The 19,089-nt window shown below is 34.4% G+C and overlaps 1 pseudogene; it reads right to left on the reverse strand.

Moving 5' to 3' along the window:
• Nucleotides 1-3,616: 3,616 nt before the first annotated feature.
• On the reverse strand, nucleotides 3,617-14,941 carry LOC147479386 (uncharacterized; annotated as a pseudogene).
• Between the last annotated feature and the right edge of the window lie 4,148 nt (nucleotides 14,942-19,089).

Here is a 19,089-nt window from a genome sequence, read left to right on the forward strand (position 1 = left end):
CGTGCTGGGTAAAACGAAACAAGCTTTAGTCGTAACCGCACACAATGTAATCAAAGTCGGTCATGCCAGAGTTGATTCAATGTCTAACACCCAGCGCAAGAATTTCAATCACTTCAAGATCACTGATCTCAGCCACCACTATGTTTATAGTGGATATGATTTTCTCCACGGAATGGGTACTGAAACTAATGAGGAAGGACCTCTCTGTTGGACTGACAATGACCTGATAGGAGTGCACCATCCTCATTATGATGCCGTTGTAATACAAGCTTTTGTTGGACTTCATCGTGTGCAGAAAATCATGATCGATACAGGTAGTTCGGCAAGTGTGATCTACAAGCGTTGTTACAAAGGACTCAACCTCTCCGAGAAAATGATAGTTCCCGATCCAAATCCTATCATTGGCTTCGATGGGACAGCAACAACATCAGTTGGTAGATGCTCTCTTCCGGTGACATTAATGAACAAGGAAGTTACAATTGATTTTCTTCTCTTGGATTGTAACTCCTCCTACAATGTCATTTTGGGAAGAGATTGGATTCACTCAATGGGAGCTGTCGTTTCTACTTTCCATCAGGCTATCAAGTTCTGGTGTGATGGTATGGTATGCAAAGTTCGAAGTGATCAGATAGCAGCTTTGAAGTGCCATGAGTCTGTACTCGAAGATTATAAAGATTCGGAAGTCAAAGGTAACACCATCCTAAATGTCGATGGGAAAAAGTAGCAATTACAGAATTCCATTGGCCGGGTAAACGCTATGGAGTTGCGTTTAGGTGGCCCCCCGACCATCGACAGACTCCTCGAAGTACAGATCGACAACAAGGAAGAAGAAACCACTTTTATTTCTGCGGAAATTTCCAAGAAGGAACAGGATGATCTCATTGAGCTGTTGAAGAAAAATTGCACAGTGTTTGCGTGGACGGTCGAACAAATGCCTGGGATTGATCCTTCACTTGCATGTCACAGGCTGGATATCGACAAAACACAAAAGCCAGTGCGTCAGAAGCCTCGCCGAATGGCTCCCGATCGAAAGCTCAAAGTGAAAGAAGAGATCGACAAGCTTCTAAGTGTTAATTTTATTAGGCCTATACTATATCCGAAATGGATATCAAATGTAGTAGCAGTCCCTAAGAAAAATGGGAAACTTAGAATCTGTGTTGATTTTACTGATGTCAATAAAAAATGTCCTGTTCACCCGTATCCCTTGCCTCGTATTTCTGAAATGGTTGATGTCACTTCAGGGTTTAAACGAATTTCTTTTATGGATGCCTCAATGGGATTTTATCAAATTGCATTAGCCGAAGATGAACAAGAACTTACAACTTTCATAACAGACCAAGGCTTATTTTGCTATAAGGTAATGCCTTTCGGTCTAAAAAATGCACCGGCAACATATCAAAAATTCATTAATACATCATTTTCAGACTTCTTAGGCAAGTTTATGGAAGCTTATATTGACGATATGGTCATCAAGTCGCATGAAGAGTCATCACACCTTCATCACTTGCAAAAATATTTTGATCGGCTGATGCATATTCGAATGCGTCTAAATCCATCAAAATGCGCATTTGGGTTAGCATCGGGAAAATTTCTTAGATATCTTATGACCAAACGAGGCATTGAAGCTAATCCTGATCAAATCCGTGCAATTACTGAAATGCCCTCGCCAAAAACCAAACCAATCAATTCTAACAACTGAAGTTCGATATCAAGCACCCATTCCCACTTTTGATACCGATACAGATAAAAACCTGGGACGACATAAAAAATTCAGATGATACTGGTACTGGGGGCGACTTGCCATGGTTGATGTTCAGAAAGACCAAGAAGGATGCCGATACTGATATCAACAGCAGTCCAAAGATGGGATCAATGTAGTAGCAACCTCTTTATTTCATAACCGATATCGAGCTGTCGAGATAAGTTTCTTCAACTCCTTAAATTCAGTTTCATTTAAACAACCCCAAACTATTTTCTACAAATTGCAATTCCATTCTATCAATTGACTTATGGGGTTTCTTGGTACATGATGTTTAAGGGGTTAACACGTTTTTGAAATTTTTGTGATATCGGATGGATTGTGATGGTTGGTTTGAAGAAATAAGATACAGATAAATATTTGGTGAATTTGATGAAAGCCGATATATTTGGTGTTAGTGAATTGGGGTTTTTTGTTAATTTTAGAGTTTGACATCTAAGGTTGGCTTCATCTGTTTGTTTCCTAGAGGAAGAAAAGATAAGAATTTATTTGAGAATTTGAGAAATCTGATTGATTTTTAAAAGGGAAGAAGTAAGAGATGGTTTCGATACTGGATATGAAGTCAAGGCTTAAGGCCGATATAGAGATGGGCTCACATGGGTGGACCAGATAAGCACTTGGGGGTGACACCTCCCTGCCGACATATGATAAATCACTTCAGGCTAGAATGCTAGATACTTGCATGGATATGTCGATACTGGGTATCGAAATTAATCACTGGGGGCGAGATGCCGTGTTTCAGAAGAATAAGTTGAGGGTTGATATCGAAAAATCATTTTGGAGCGGGATATTATATCATTTAATTGTTTGAACCAATATAAACCACACTTGGGGGCGGCATATATTCATCACTTGAGGACAAAAAACTTTTATTGCTGATGTAAGGCTACTCACCTCGGGGACCATATTTTCAGATATTTCATTGATGATTTAAGGAATGCCAATATGAAATTATTGCTTGGGGAGACTTTTTAATGAATATGGATCGATCATTTAGAGATGGGATGAAGAGCTCAAAATTTTCTTTTATCCAAAATTTCATTTATCAAATCCTATTTTGATTTCAAAAATTTTATCTCAAAATTCAAAATTTTCAATTTATCAAATTTTATTCTAAATTCAAAACTTTATATTGTCAAAATTCAGATTCAAAAGTTCTTTATATCAAAATTCTACTTCAAATTCAAAATTCAAAATTCAAAATCTATCAAATTTTATTCCAAATTCAAAAAAAAAAATAATTATCAAATCCTATTCCAAATTCAAAAAAATTAAGTTATCAAAAGCCCTGGTATCCACAGAGATGAGCGATATCAGGCACTATATATAAAAGCCCTGGTATCGATAGGGATGAGCGGTATCAGGCACTATATATAAAAGCCCTAGTATCGACAGGGATGAGCGGGACCAGGCACTATATATAAAAGCCCTGGTATCGACAGGGATGAGCGGGATCAGACACTATATATAAACACTACAAGAAAAAAGGCTTTATATCACTGTTAAAAACAGTCACAAAAAGTCTTTTGTCACTGTTTTTTTTTTCCCCAAAACCGTGACGGAGTGAGAGTCATTTATTTTTTTTCCAAAACCGTCACAAATATTTGTTCTAGACTAGCCTCTCTACCATAAAAACGGTAACAATCGCTTTAAAAAACCGTCACAACAAATCATATAATTTGTGACGGTTTTAAATAAACGGTTACGCATTCATCTTTTCTAACGGTCATAAAAAGCACAATTAGTCATGACGGTTTGGATAAAACAGTGATATGTATATATTGTTTTCTTTTATTAAAAAAAGAAAAAAAAAATACGTGAATATATATAAAAACCTCCAAAATTGGGGCCCTGCAAACACTCATAAACTACATATCTGAATATAATCCATTAAATTTCAAGTAACACTCATATATATTGCTAATTACAGAACAAGTATATTATTCCCAGCAAAAGGTGCCACAGTGCTTCCCCTCCAATTTCTTTTGTGTGGAGGCTTTAATGGTAATTCCAGAGCCTCATCCCGTTGTATTTGTGCAAATTCTGAACTCAAAAAGTATACATCAGTATAGGAAGAAATTTATACTTCTAGAGAAACTATAACTAAATCTCATTTTCAAGACTGCAGTAGTAGATGCAGAGGAGATGCAAGTCTTAACCATGCATGTGTCAACATGTTTTCTACGCATGCACAAACAGAACACATGAGAAGCCAAACATGATAAAAGCTCACCAGCTCCATCAAGAAAGAGGCCAAAGGCACAAGAGAAAGGTACAACAGTTTCAAAGATGAGCAAATCAAAGTCTAGCCTTTTCATAAGATCCCGGAGTATGGTGTTCTACAAAAAACAAGAAAAGGAAAACAGCTATGAGCAATTCTTCTATCGTTGTGGATAAACAAATGTACACAAAAAACAAAGTACAAGATCATGGTACTATGATGCCTAAACACGCCTTTTAACGCAACACTACACTTGGGTATGTCATTTAAAATTGCAAAAAGTGGGGAAAGTTGTTATCCAATTTCCTATTAAGATAATCAGGTACAACTGCGACAACATACAATACCTTCTTTAGCCTTTATAGCTTGCCCCATGGACTGAACGACATCTTGAAGCAATGGTAATCCCATGTGGTAGTTTATTGATTTCCCATAACCCTTCAATATAAATACTTCCAAGTCATCCGTCCACTCCAATAGAGAAATATGTATATTCATCGGAATTCTCATCAGCAATATACTAAAAGCAAGAAAAAATATTCAAAACAATTAAACTAAGCATCGCCCATACAAAACTAAACAAAAAAAGGAGCAATAAATGAGACATGAGAAGCAAAAGAAAGAATAGTGATATTCAATAGTTGAACCAAAATGCATGAACAACAGCACATAAATGCTCATGTCAGGGTCTTGCCTCTATCAAATGAATACTAAATAACCAACGTTACGATGACGATTTTAACCCCATTCACTTAAATACATTATTGAATGAATAAATATATTTTTGACGATACTGGACTGAATGAGCTTACTATCATGCCATTTTTATGCACAAACATTTTCATGAAAAGAAAAACAATATTAAGACAAAAATTATTTGATAATAGAAAGAGAGGGAGGGTTTCCACGATCCGCCCTTTCAAAGAGGGTGAGAGCCTCTCAACATGGCAACAAAAGGAACATAACAAAATAGTCAAAGAATCAAAGAAGAATCCACCGAATGAAGCCCTATTTTCAATGACACAATCTAGCACAATTGCAAAACTATAGTATATATACTTGAAGTAGACAACTGAAAATGTAGCTGGTTTATAGGTACAGATGAAATCTCGAAGCTTGACCAAAAAATAGGACTAAGGTAATACACCAAGTTGCATGAGCTAGGTAGATTCTGGAAAAATTGAAAAGACCACGAATTCACCATGTAGCGAACCTAGAGACTTAAAAAGGGCTCGCCAAATGACAGTCTCAATGCAATATTAGGTGATACGCACCAAGCTTTGAAAACAATAGACTCGATTCAGATGCTCATTCGAGCAAAGTGTATGACAACAAAGAAAAAGAAACATAAAGTAACAAACAAATAAACAAACAAACAAAAAGATAAAAAAACAAGTGGTACACAAAATGGAAATAAATATCCTTGTCAAATACAGATACCTCATAAGGGGAAAACAGTCCACAAGCTCGATCAGTTGTGTTCAACAAAGATGCTTCCTGTCAAAGGAGAAACAGAAGGGTTAGTATGGCACATTACAACGAAGCCTAGAAATATGATAGTTCATTTACCTAGATTCAGAAGAAGAAAAATAAGACATCCGTTTTGCACAATTTTTGCTAATGAAAGTCGTAAATATCTAGACCTATACGTATATGTTAACTCACTTGCTTGCACAGAAACCACAGTGAAGAAGTCTCATGTCTTGTAATATTAAGTGGGTACCGCTTCGCTAAAGCTGAGGTAACTTCATCTAGAATAGGTTCCTTCAGTTTTTCAACTGCAGGTTCCTGGTTTTTCCTGTAATCCTGCAATTATGTGATTAGGTTAAACAAATGAATTTAGAGCCAATTTGCTTATATTAAATTAGAATGTAATCACTCTCACCAAAAAAGAAATTACTCTAAACTGTGTACCTTGTAGCTTGCACAAGTATCAAAAAACCTAAGCAATGTATCACTTGCTCGACTCTCACTAATTACAGGAAAAGCTCAATGTCAATCCCGGTCCTAAACTTCCCTTCCCTTGAAACAGTCCCATCCCAAATGACACAAAGACTAGCCGATGCTCGAGGAACTGTCGGTTGAACAAAAAGGTAGTACTAACTTTTTTAAAACTAACATAATACAAAGAGAAGCTACTCAAAACAATTGTATTGTACTTAATAGTAAGTCAAATAATGTGAGCACAATGAAAAGATACTCAAAAAGGCATGCAAAAGAAGAGACTTTACAAAGAAATAGATCAATATTTTCATTCCCAAAAAGAATTGTTACGAAAATGTAAATACAGCCCTTAATGTCTTCATAAATTACAGGTTCCTCTATTAGACTTTCTTATGAATGTAATGTGTATCAAATTATCGAAGTCCATTCAATTTGCATCCTTAACACCAATTAATCTATGCTAAGATATGAATAACAACAAATAATTAAAAGAAATAAAAAAATAAAATGTACACGGTAGAGGTAAACATAACACTGCAGTTGGGTTTTCAGAACTACGATTTGGCTACATTGCTACTTATATCGTTGTTGCACCCAACATAAGTCCTTGTTAATATATTTACTAAATTAGGTAAATGAAATATGAACAAATGGCGACCTAGAAAGTGAGATCAGAATCCAAAGTCATGAGCCAATAAACGGGAAGGAAGCCAGAAACATCTCTTCTTTAAACTGACAATGGATCGAACAACAAAATATACAGAGCAGGGTAACAAATTATACATCTCTGCTTATCGTGTCTGTGATTCAAACCTCCCATCCTTTCCAAGGTTTTCCTGCTAACACTTCATTTTACTTCAACAAATTCAACTTCTTGTGTTTGTCTTAGGAACACCAATAGACGAACTAGGGTGCCAAATGGCATGATCCTAAGAAAAGCCGCATGCACAGATAAAAGGTTGTGGTAGCAACGAATTAGTCATTGCACCAAACTCTCTCCATCACTTTCCTCCTTGAACTTATATGTTTTACAGAATTTTGATTGCCCAATTCAGGCACATTCATGAACCAGGTCAAACTTAATTAATGGGTCACCAATGAGAGATCTCTTAAAGTAATCAGGGAAATGAAACTTGAATCAAAGCTGGTGCTTATTTCTCATTGCAACTTTAGGCATGATAAAGATATAGACGAGGGAGACAAAGGTAGCAATAATCAGGTTCATTTGGAAAAAATAGTGTCAAGAATGCAAGTGCCAGCAACATGATAAAGGCATGAAGGATATGAACAAGACAAAGAGCCCAAAAAGGCCACGAAAAGCTAGTTCAGATTCCCTATATCAGACCATATGCCTACAATGTAACTATTACAGTCACAGACTGTATTCTCCTTGGTAGAATTTGAATTTATTATAGTACCCTCTAATTTGGTCTGCGCAGTACATAAACAAAGATATACACCCTTTGAACCAATAAAAGAGTTTAGCTCCAGTTACGAGTAAAAAAGCTAGACCCTTAGAAAGTCAGAATAAATTATAAACCATGTTGCAAGAAAATCTAACAAGCTAGTAACTTGGAATAGTGATGATAAAGACTTATTTTTTCATATTTTACCTCTTTCATTTTTGTATTATTTTTGTTTCCCTATTCTCAAATGGTAGGTTAATCTATTTCGTAATACACCCATAGCAAGTGACTAGCTAAATTGTTTCCTAATGCCTTAGTTTAATTTACGGCAGCTTAGGATTCCGTGATTTATGGTGCGGGCAAATTCAACAACCTCATAGTCGAGGTATAGTGAAATGGAAGCTCCTTCGAGTCCCGGTATTATTAAGCTAGGCATCATGGTGGGCCATGATGCGAAGGCGGAATACTGAGTTTCAACTTTCTCCGTCTTCCGGTCGATATCGTATGGGATTTGGGGAGTTTACCGATAGGGCTTCAAATGAGGAGTATGGGAGGCAGTCATTTAGTCATCAACCACGACCACAATTTGATAATCGGTCACCTTTTTGTCGATAATGTGGTCCGGGTTCCAATTTGGAACAATACCTAGTGAGAGTGGTGGTTTTCCAGTTAATCTTGGTCACCCTCAGAATGGTTTCAAAGGGAATGGTAGTAGGTGTGAGCAGTGTAGGATGGCTTTGCAAAGGAATCAAACTCCAATTGATATCGGGTCGTTACCCGATCCTAGATGGATCGCGCTGTTCCAACCTCATTTGGAACCACAAAACTGTATGAGCGAATTCCATCGGTTTGGTAGTCCTCCAGGCTGAAAGTGCAACCATAGAAGGAAGGCTTACCATTTTAATCCGGAAGCAAATTTGGAGTCTGGAATATACCCCAAGGAACTAAATGATCCTCGTAACTTCTATAGTGAAGCTCATAATCACGAGTGAGGATGGATCCAGCATCACCACTTGAACCCCCAAGAATTAGTTATGGTTACATTCAATATATTTTGGGTATAGTTAAATATTTCCTTTTGTTCTAGCTTGAATCAGACAAAAGGACTCTTAATTACTAATAGAATGAAGGCAGTACCAAGTAAATTCAAAATAAAAAATTGCACCTTTGAAGCAAGAAAATTAAAATCGAATTGGCATCAACCCTAGTTTAGCAATGGAATCCCTAGGATACGGAAAACATAATTCGAAAGTGAAAGTTGAAGATTCGAATAGGTACTTACTAAATCGGCAGTGAGAGAGAAGATTGAACAGCGTCCGCAAAAGAGACCATTGAGAAGGAAACCTAAGTTTAGAAGAAGAAGTGTGAGAAAGAGATCTGGTCCGAAGAAAATAATTAATAGAGCGCGATTTTGTGTTCTCCCGAAATTTCGAAGTTGTTATGGGTTTTTGGATTTGCAACCCTTTCCACACGGTTTGGTGCAATTAATAAGTGTTACAAATTAATTTTAGAAAATCAACCGAATTAAAGTAACACTCAACTAGCGTAGACGCTTACCAACCACAAAAGAGTGTTACAAAACAAAAAAGATGTGTGTTACAAATATCATGTTATGGTGTAGTGTCACCTGAAGATGATGATAGTTCTTCTTTGGTTGGGGAGTAAAAATGAGGGATCAATTAAAGATGTGATGATACAGTTTTTGGATTGAGAGCAGTTTCTGTTCGGTTTTGAGAGTGGTGAGTGAACATTTTTGAGAATGTAGATCGTGGACTAGAGAATGCTTCACTGATGGAGGGTGAGTGAAAAGAGAGTCGTGAGAGATTGAGGTTATTTTTTTTTGGGTGTTCATAAGAGGCACGAAGAGTGAGTGAGAGTGAACGTGGGCGTGTTTTCGAAGTAGTTTTTAATGGTATGGAGTTGTGGGCGGGGACCAAAAATGGATGGTCATCACATAAAAGGAGGGAATATGTAACCTGTTTTAGTAGAATGGTCACAAATATTACTCCACACATATGCTCTTACTTAGAAAAAAAAAAACATTTGTGACAGTTTCTGATTCGACCGTCACCAAAAACTTTTTAAAACAGTCACAAAAACACTTTTCTGCCATTTGTGACCGTTTGATGTAAGAAACGATCACAAATAACATTTTAAAACAGTCACAAAAACCCTTTTTTCTACTAGTGAAAAGCCCTGGTATCGACAGGGATGAGCGGTATCAAGCATTATATATAATTACAAAAATTATCATCTCGGATTTTGAAAACTGTCATCTCGAATTTTGAAAAATGCTATCTCGAATTTCAAAAATTCACTTACAAAAATTTCCATCTCGGATGAACAGTGTCGATGAACAGTAAAAAAAAAGTTTATTGCTTCTCGAAATCTTCAAATTTTTATTACTAAAATTTGAAAATTTCGAGAGGGGCGATGTGGTGCCCAAATATCGTACATACCGATATTCGACATTATTTCAATAAAGTTCTAATACAATATCGGCCTGAGGGCCGATATATTCATGATAAATTTCAGGTACAAAGGGAGAGAAACAAGGATGGACACATGTCAAGAAGCTATTGGATGGACACATGTAGAGCAACTATAAAAGGAGTGAAGACAAAAGAGAGAGGGACCAGATTCATTTCTCCCTCTTGACTTTTTCTATTTTCTCACGTGTAAACACAGAGAGAGAGAAAGGGTGAATAGTGTAAACACCATTAATGGTATAAGAAAGAGCTTTGCTAATTTTATCTTTCTCTTCTTGAATCTTACAATGACAAGAAGAAAACTTAAAGCTTTCATACGTAAACTATTCAAAATTCTGCGCATGAGTGCTCGTACAGAAGGCAGCTTTGCCATGTTGGCAGTTGTTTTCTCCGTTTGCGACTGTTCTACCGTCTATGTCCAGCAGAAAGAAGACCCGTGGAATTCAATTATCGCTTCCGCAGCTACAGGTAGAATTATGTCGATGCGGAGTGAACTGCGTGCCTCTTCCAAGTCGACACTAGGACTTGGGATTTTATTCGGTTTGGCGGAAGGAATGAATATCATCAAGAAGAAATTTTTAGAAGAACGAACTCGTGCACTTAGTGAAGCCACGGTCGTGCTGCCTAACAAGGTCCAATGGTCCATGAGACAGAAATTTGGAAAGATGTTGCACCCCAAGAGCTTAGTAATTTGCCAATGCAAAGTAATAATACGTTTGCTGAAGTTTTCAACATGCTGCCTAATGAAGCATCTGAAAAACTTTTTGAGGTTCCAATGCCAATGCAAAGCAATGCCTCTGCTGGAGGGGTTTAGATGAAAAGTAATCAAGATTTATTAGTTACCCGTTGTAGCTTTGTTCGTTATTCTTAAACAATATTTTGCATATATTTTTGGGTTAACTAGTATTACCCCCAAATGAGCCAATTAGGATTTCTTTCCCCCTCTAAATGGGAAATTAGGGTCTCCCCACCTAAAATGCCAGATTCATCATCCTTTGACTCCTTTCAACCAAAAATAATGTTGATTCAGTCTCGATAAAATGATTCATCATGGAAATTGAAGAAATAAGGTTTGACAACGAGGAAATAAGGTTCGAAGATGAAAAAAATTATGTTTAACAATGAAGAAACAAAGTTTCATGAAGAAATAAGATTGTACCATGAAAATTTTATTAGGAAAAAATTATGTTTAACAATGAAGAAACAAAGTTTCATGAAGAAATAAGATTGTACCATGAAAATTTTATTACTCCCTCACCTGTTGTTAATCATCAGTGGTGTTGTATTTCTTCTTCTTGTTGTTGTTCTGTTTTTAACAAATAAGGTTCCCATCACTATTTGTTTTTGCATAGCAATTCTACTACGCAAATTTAACTTTACATAATGACTTTGTATGCAAGTTTAATTTTACATAGTTAATTTTAAAATAGTGATTTTCCTATAAAAGTTTATTAACATTGTGATTTTTTATTTATCTATTCTTCTTCTACTTATCCTATTTTGAAAAAATCTAGTTTTCGTCGCTATGAAAATTTGTTTTTGCATAAAAATTTATTGTGCAAATTTATTTTTTCATAGTAATTTTTACTGCAAATCCGATCACTCTGTAAAAAAAAATCATAGAAATTTTACCATGCAAAGTTATTTTTACATATTGTTTTTCTATGAAAATTTATTTACACAATGATTTTTCTACAAAGTTATTTTGTTGTGCAAAATTGTTTTTTTCACACAAATTTGAAAGTCTGTGTTATTTGTTTGAGATAAGAATGTTTGAATCTCGAAATCAAGATTGGAACAAGTTTTTTCAAATAATATCATCTTCAAATTGTTATAAAACCAGATCTACAACCTTTCATGTCAGATCTACAACCTTTCAAGACCAACGATGTTTCACATCTCTTTTTGAAATGAGGCCAAAGTATCTTTAATGCTGGATGGAAACTTCTTTTTGGTTTCGTTAAAGCATCTTTAGGAGAGAAACGAAAAAAATATCAAATTTTTTAACCAAACCAAACACTAAACCAAAAAAACACCAACCAACTTTAAGAGCAACATCAAATGACGCGGTTTTGGATAAACCGCGCCATATAGCCCACGCGGTTTTCTCAACACCGCGCACTGAATCCCATCTTAAAAGCCCAAGCACACGCGGTTTTGGAAAAACCGCGCGATGTGTCGCACATTAACTTTCTTATTTATTTTCTTTCCAAATCTCTCACGCGGTTTTGGCAAAACCACGCCATATAAGCCCACTTAGAAGCCCAAGCCCATGCGGTTTTTCCAAAACCGCGTGAGAGATTTGATACAGCACCAAAGTTAGAACCATATTTTGGTCGATTTGGTGTTTGGTTTGGTATTTTTTTGGTGTTTTCATCAACATGTGACTCTCCAAGATGAAAAACCACCAAATTGTTGGAAAATTGGTGTTTGATGCTAGGAAAGTATCTCTCCTAAAGATGCTCTTAATGATGGTTGGAAAATTCAACTATTTTTTTATCGAGGTTCCTTTAGGTAATTTTTTTTCCTGAGTGTATTAATTGTGTATTGTAGACTCATAGTATCGTATTCGTAATATACATGTGTAGAGATCAGAGCACTGAACAAACTGTACAGATCAAATTTAGGCCTAGTGCAAGAGCCACCAATGACCAACCTAACTAGCTAGTAGCAGTATTGGCAGGTATGCTACATGTGTATTGCACTGATAAGAAAATCAAGATTCGTTATACAGAAAGGCTAACCTGATGGACCAATATATCAGGTGAATTATTGAGGACAATCAAGTGTTGATAAAGTCAGAAACCTTCACCTTTACACTATATGATAGCTGGGTTTTGAGGAACCCCTTCCCACTATAGAGTAGGCTAATTTAGATCTCCTTTTTTGATAATTTAGCCTTTCCTCCTTTATGATTTTAAAATTTATAAAACAACTATAAAATATTTACAGATACCCCCCTAATAATATCTTTCTAATTCAACCGGCAGTCTCCTACTCTTTCTCAATTAGAAATTGCAAACACCTACGTTTCCTTCCCTAATAATGTCTTCTAAATTGAATTAACTTTCCACATCAATTTATTTGTATATCCGATGAACAACAATCTATTTTTAAAGGTACTTCACTTTATCGTTTTTTTATTAATCTCGATTTTAAGTAATTGTTGTTGTTACTTGATTGATCTCAAGTAATTGATAGTCTTTGGTTTTCAATGAAGGATCTTTGTATTAGTTATTAGACTTGCCGCACATTAACCACCAACAATTTTCTTTTTGCAAATTTTATAGAAGATAATGTTCATCTCCATCAGTAATTGACTGCTCGTAAAGTTTCATTATTGCTTTGTACGTAAATCTCTTTATTTAAGTCATTTGCTTATAACGTGCTTGATAATGATGCCGATGTTTAAATAATTTTATTCAATTGCAATCACACAATTTTCTCTAAAGAAGATAGTATTGTTATTTGTATCGTTCAATTTGTTGAAGTTGCCTTTTTCATTCATGGTGGTGGTGATGTTGTTGTTTTAATTGCTAGATGGAGTGGGTATTGGATTGATAGACAATAGACATCAGGAGTAATTAAACTTTTTTGTTAATTTAATTAATATCAATATTTTTAATTACCTTTAATTTCCAACTTTTGTAGACATTATTGTTGGTAGTTTCTAGACAAAGTGGTGAATGCTTTAATAATACTATTTGATTCAAGTTGTTAAATTTTGAATGCTAATATAGCCTTTTTTCGTTAGTAATAGTTGGGCGTAGGTTTGATATGTTATTTGTTTTCCATATTACCAATGTACTCATTCCATAAGCAATAATTTTATTTCAGTTTTTGTGAGCTTATTTGAAAGATGGTCGCTTTTACTAATAATATGATTTTCTATTCAGTTGTTATATTTATGGATTAAATAAAAATGGTAATTTCATCATTACCAATCTGTTAAATTACTTTTATTGATGTCTATGACTGTTGTGTACTCTATGTATGTACCTGATACCACTTATGCATATGTAGTAATGTTAATCAATTACTCTTATGAAAATGTGAATGGAATCTTTGGATACATGTAGTTTCATTTTTATTATAAGGCTTACTTCATGTAGTATTCACTGTTGCTTGAAGATTTATTAGGTTTCAGGTTAAAAAGTTCGTGTATTCTATTGGTAGTATATCTTTCAAGATTAACATGCTAATGTATTATTTAGAAGGTATTGCAAAAAACTTAGTGTGATGACTCATGAAGTAAAAAACTTTAGGCTTTTTCGACTGGATGTTCAACTAATATATCTTATTCTATGTTGGTTATATTTCCATGGTTAGAACCATTCTTATAGTGGTGTTGCTTTACCTGTATTCTTTGAGATTGTGTTCAGCCCATTGTTCCATATTCTACTACAAGCTGTCTTTAGTATGATTTACTAATTAATGAGTAGCTTACTTAACTTGGTTGTTGAAGCTCAACCTTTTAGCCAATGTTGCACATTGTTTGATGGTTTACATGATTTAGGTCAAGTTGCATGCATTTGTGAAGCTCTGAAGGCCAACTTGCTTGGTATCAACTTAGAATGATCTGTGAGCATTAAGTTGTTGATTGACACCTGCGCAAGTCTATTCCTCCGAGATTCAATTCTGCCTAGCTAGCTAGAAGATTTTGTTGTGTTAACAAGTTATTTAATGTAGTATAATTTCCAGTGTTAAAATTACAGAAAGAGTTGTGGAGTTATCTATTGTTAGTGTGTTGTTGGTGATGTTGTTGTGTGTGGACGGCGTTACTTAATTTCCAAAACCAATGCGAAGCACGGTTTGCATACTAGTAATCACAGTATGGCGTGTCATGTTTATTGAGCCTTAGCCCTCACACGAGAAAAATATGATTAATCGGGTAAATCATTAATCATGCATCTAAATTATCTTTTTTTCCTGTTTATTGGGTTTTCCTCACACTCATTCATCTATAAATAGACAAGGTACCTACCTTAATGCACCCATCCCTAAGCGTTCTCTCACTCACTCGCTCACTCATTGTTGCATGGAAGAAGTTTAAGATGAAGGTATCCAACTTGGCTGTTTTCTTCGTGCTCTTCTCAGTATTGAGCGTTGCAAATGTCTCCATGGCACAAATTTGTAATCCGTTACTGCTGAACCCTTGCTTGGGTCCTACTAAGTCCGACAGTTACCCATCTGCAATATGTTGTACTCGTTTAAGGAGCCAGAGACCATGCCTTTGCCAGTACCAGAGAAATCCAAGCCTGCGCAATTATGTCAATTCTCCCAACACTCGACTACTTCTTAGCAGATGTGGTGTACCTTATCCCAATTGCTAGACTTGACAAGGGGGGAGCACATCCATGGCATAGGTTCATTCTACAGCATATTTTGGAGTGAACATATATAATAAGAATAGAAATGTTGGTGGATCCTATGTTTCCTTTTGAACTCTCTGTCTAGCTATATGCCTATGTTGAAGTCTGCACAAAGATTATGATGAAATGAAATATGTTCTTTAAACTATAATATAATAAAAGTTACTTATAGAAGGCCTGTTACCAAATTGCAAACTTTTTACTTGGCTGTCAATTGAAATTTCCGTGATTCGGTGATTTGCTCTATGAAGTATGAAGTAGACTAGTCAACAATATCTGGTTTGTGTGGAGGTATCTACTATCTACTATCTATATACTAAAGCAGAGACCTTTAAAGGAGGATTTTCTCTCTCCTATGTGGCATTCTAATATGAGAGTTAGCCTTTTTTCTATCATGTGGCACTCTAATATGAAAAATAGTATTTTCTAATAGTCCCACGTACATGGAACCTCTTTGAAGAGTTTAAGTGTATTTATAATTCTTATATTTGGAGAGTTTGAGAGTATTTCCAATTCTTATATATTTGATCAAATAAAAAAGAAAATTGCTAAAAAATTGGTGATTCCTATTACGAATCAAACACTTTTAGTGTTCCAATTCTTATATATTAGATCAAATAAAAAAAAAATTGCTAAAAAATAGGTGATTTGTATAAACTAATTCCCTATATACTAAAGTAGAGACCTTTAAAGGAGGATTTTCTCTCTCCTATGTGGCACTCTAATATGAGAGTTGGTCTTTTTTCTATCCTGTTGCACTCTAATATGAAAGATAGTATTTTCTAATAGTCCCACGTACATGGAACCTCTTTGAAGAGTTTAAGTGTATTTATAATTCTTATATTTGGAGAGTTTGAGAGTATTTCCAATTCTTATATATTTGATCAAATAAAAAAAAAATTGCTAAAAAATTGGTAATTCCTATTACGAATCAAACACTTTTAGTGTTCCAATTCTTATATATTAGATCAAATAAAAAAAAATTGCTAAAAAATAGGTGATTTGTATAAACTAATTCCCTATTACAAATCATACAGTTTTAGTGTCTATGATAAAGTACCGACTTATTTTGAATATATCCTTAAAACGGCCTCAAAATATAGTTAAAAACAATTATACAAAAAATAACATCACAAAATATATAATAGCAAATGAAAAAAAATAACGGTAAAGTAATAATGACAAATATTTTAAAATATGTATAATACTGAATGAAACTAACGTCAAAAAACAATTAATGGAAAACCGAAAACTGGATGCAAATGTATCGAATTAACCTCAAATAATATTTAACGGAAAATCGGAAACTGGATGCAAATGCAAGTTTTATACTAATCTTAAAAAGTAATTAATAGAAAATCGAAATATAGATACAACTGCATTAAACTAACCTCAAAGAATAATTAACGGAAAATCAAAATGTGGATGCAAATACATCAAACTAGCATCAAAAAATAATTGTCGGAAAATCGGAAACTGGATGCAAATGCATTGAGCTAACCCTCAAAGATTAAATTAACGGGAAATCGGGAACGGGATGCGACTGCATTGAACTAACCTCAAAGAAAAATTATTTATAAATTGGAAACATAATGCAAATGCGTGGAACTAATGTTAAAAAATAATTAACGGGAAATCGGAAGCCGGTTGCAACTGCACTGAACTAATCTAAAAAAATACACTGGATACAAAACCTCAAGAAATAATTAACAAGAAATCGGAAACTGGTTGCAAATTCATTGAACTAACTTCAAACAATAATTAACGGGAAATCGGAAACTATATGCAAATGCAACTTTATCAAATAATAAACGAGAAATCTAAAACTGGATGCAAATGCATTAAACTAATCTCACATAATAATTAACGGAAATCGTAAAACAGGGATGCAAATGCATTGAACTAACCTCGAAGAACAATTACCAAGAAATTGGAAATTGGATGCAAATGTATTGAACTACCGAAAAGAATAATTAACGAGAAATCATAAACTGGATGCAACTGCATTGAACTGATATCAAAAAATAAATAACGGGAATTGGAAATTAGATGCAACTGCATTGAACTAACCTCAAAATATAAATAACGGAAAATCAGAAATTGGATGCAAATACGTTGAACTAACCTCAAAACATAGTTGGGTTATATGTTGTGGGAATGTCTCGATAAGTATAGTTTTACACTTAAAATGGTGTTTATCTTATCTCTTTCCGTATGATTGGGAACTCCTTGCTATTCAAATTTCAAAGTAGTCCAATATATATGAACTTCACCTTATTAGGCAATATCACAAAACTTCAATCAAATTTCTATTATTAAACAACAAAATGAAGTTGAAGAGTTTTATCAAAGGTGAGTTCATTTTTTTTTAATGGAGAGTGAGGTTTTCACGTTATAAGAAATCTGGTTGAGTGATTAATATAATGTTAATATATATAATAGTTCTGCATATTTGCAAATATTTTTCAGAATAATTAATATAACAACACCCGTTCGTAGATAATCTTTGAAGATTCCACATAGTGAGTCATGCATAATTTAAAGAATAATTAGTGAGAAATTGGGAACTGGATAATCTTCGATGATCTCACATAGTAAATTAAGCATAATTTACTTTTTATGTCATGTTTGTAATGACACTACAGATGAATAAGTAGAAATTGGTATTACATACCATATTGGATAATTATAATGAAATTAGAAATTGGATTCAAATACATAACTGAGCTCAAAGAGTGATTAACGGGAAATCGGAAACTTTATATAAATTGCATTAAACTAACGACAAATAATAATTAACGGGAAATTATGAATTGGATGCAAATCATTGAAAAATATTTAACGGAAAATCGGAAACGGTATGCAAATACATCAAACAAATCTCAAATAATAATTAATGGGAAACCGGAAACTGGATGCAAATGCATTGAACTTTACTCAAAAAATAATTAACATAAAATCAAAAACCGAATGCAACTGCGATTGAACTAACCTCATAGAATAATTGGTGGAAATCAAAAAATTAAATGCAAATGCATTGAAAAACCTCAAAGAATAGTTAGCGGGAAATCAGAAACCGGATAGAATTGTATCGAACTAACCTCGAAGTATAAATAATCAGAAACTAGATGCAGATGTATTGAACTAACTTTAAAGATTTATTAATGGGAAATCGAAAACTGGATCCAAATGCAATGAACTAATCTCAAAGACTCATTAACGAAACATTGAAAAATGGATGAAATTGCACTGAACTAACCTAAATTAATAATTAACGGGAAAATATAAATTTGATGTAACTGCATTGAACTAACCTAAAAAAATAATTAACGGTAAATCAGAAACTTGATGCAAATGCATTGAACTAACCTCAGAGAACAATTAACATAAAATCGGAAGTTGGATGCAACTGCATTGAACTAACCTCAAAGAATAATTAACGGAAAACCAAAAACTGGATGCAACTGCATTAAACTAAAATCAGAGATTAAGTAGTGGGAAATCAGAAATTGGATGCAAATGCATTGAAATAACTTAAAAAAATAGTTAACTAGAAATCGGAAGTCGGATGTAACTACATCGCATTGACCTCGATCAAAGCATAAATGTCCACTTTTTTAGCCTTCTCACATGAGTAATTACGAATAATTATGAACCAAAAACGAAAGTGAGTTTATAAAAACAGACTCTTACATGTATACAAATTGTATAGAAATTGTAAACTATCGAACTAACCAACAATTAACGAAAAATCAGAAACTGGATGCAGATGTATTGAACTAACCTCAAAAAGTAATTAACGGGTGATTGGAATCTGGATGCAAATGCTATGAACTAATCTCAAAGACTAATTAACGAAACATCGAAAACCTGGATGCAATCAGCATCTTGAATTAAC

This window comes from Coptis chinensis, chromosome 8 (genome assembly GCF_015680905.1).
Source record: "Coptis chinensis isolate HL-2020 chromosome 8, ASM1568090v1, whole genome shotgun sequence".
In the NCBI taxonomy this organism is placed as follows: Eukaryota; Viridiplantae; Streptophyta; class Magnoliopsida; order Ranunculales; family Ranunculaceae; genus Coptis; species Coptis chinensis.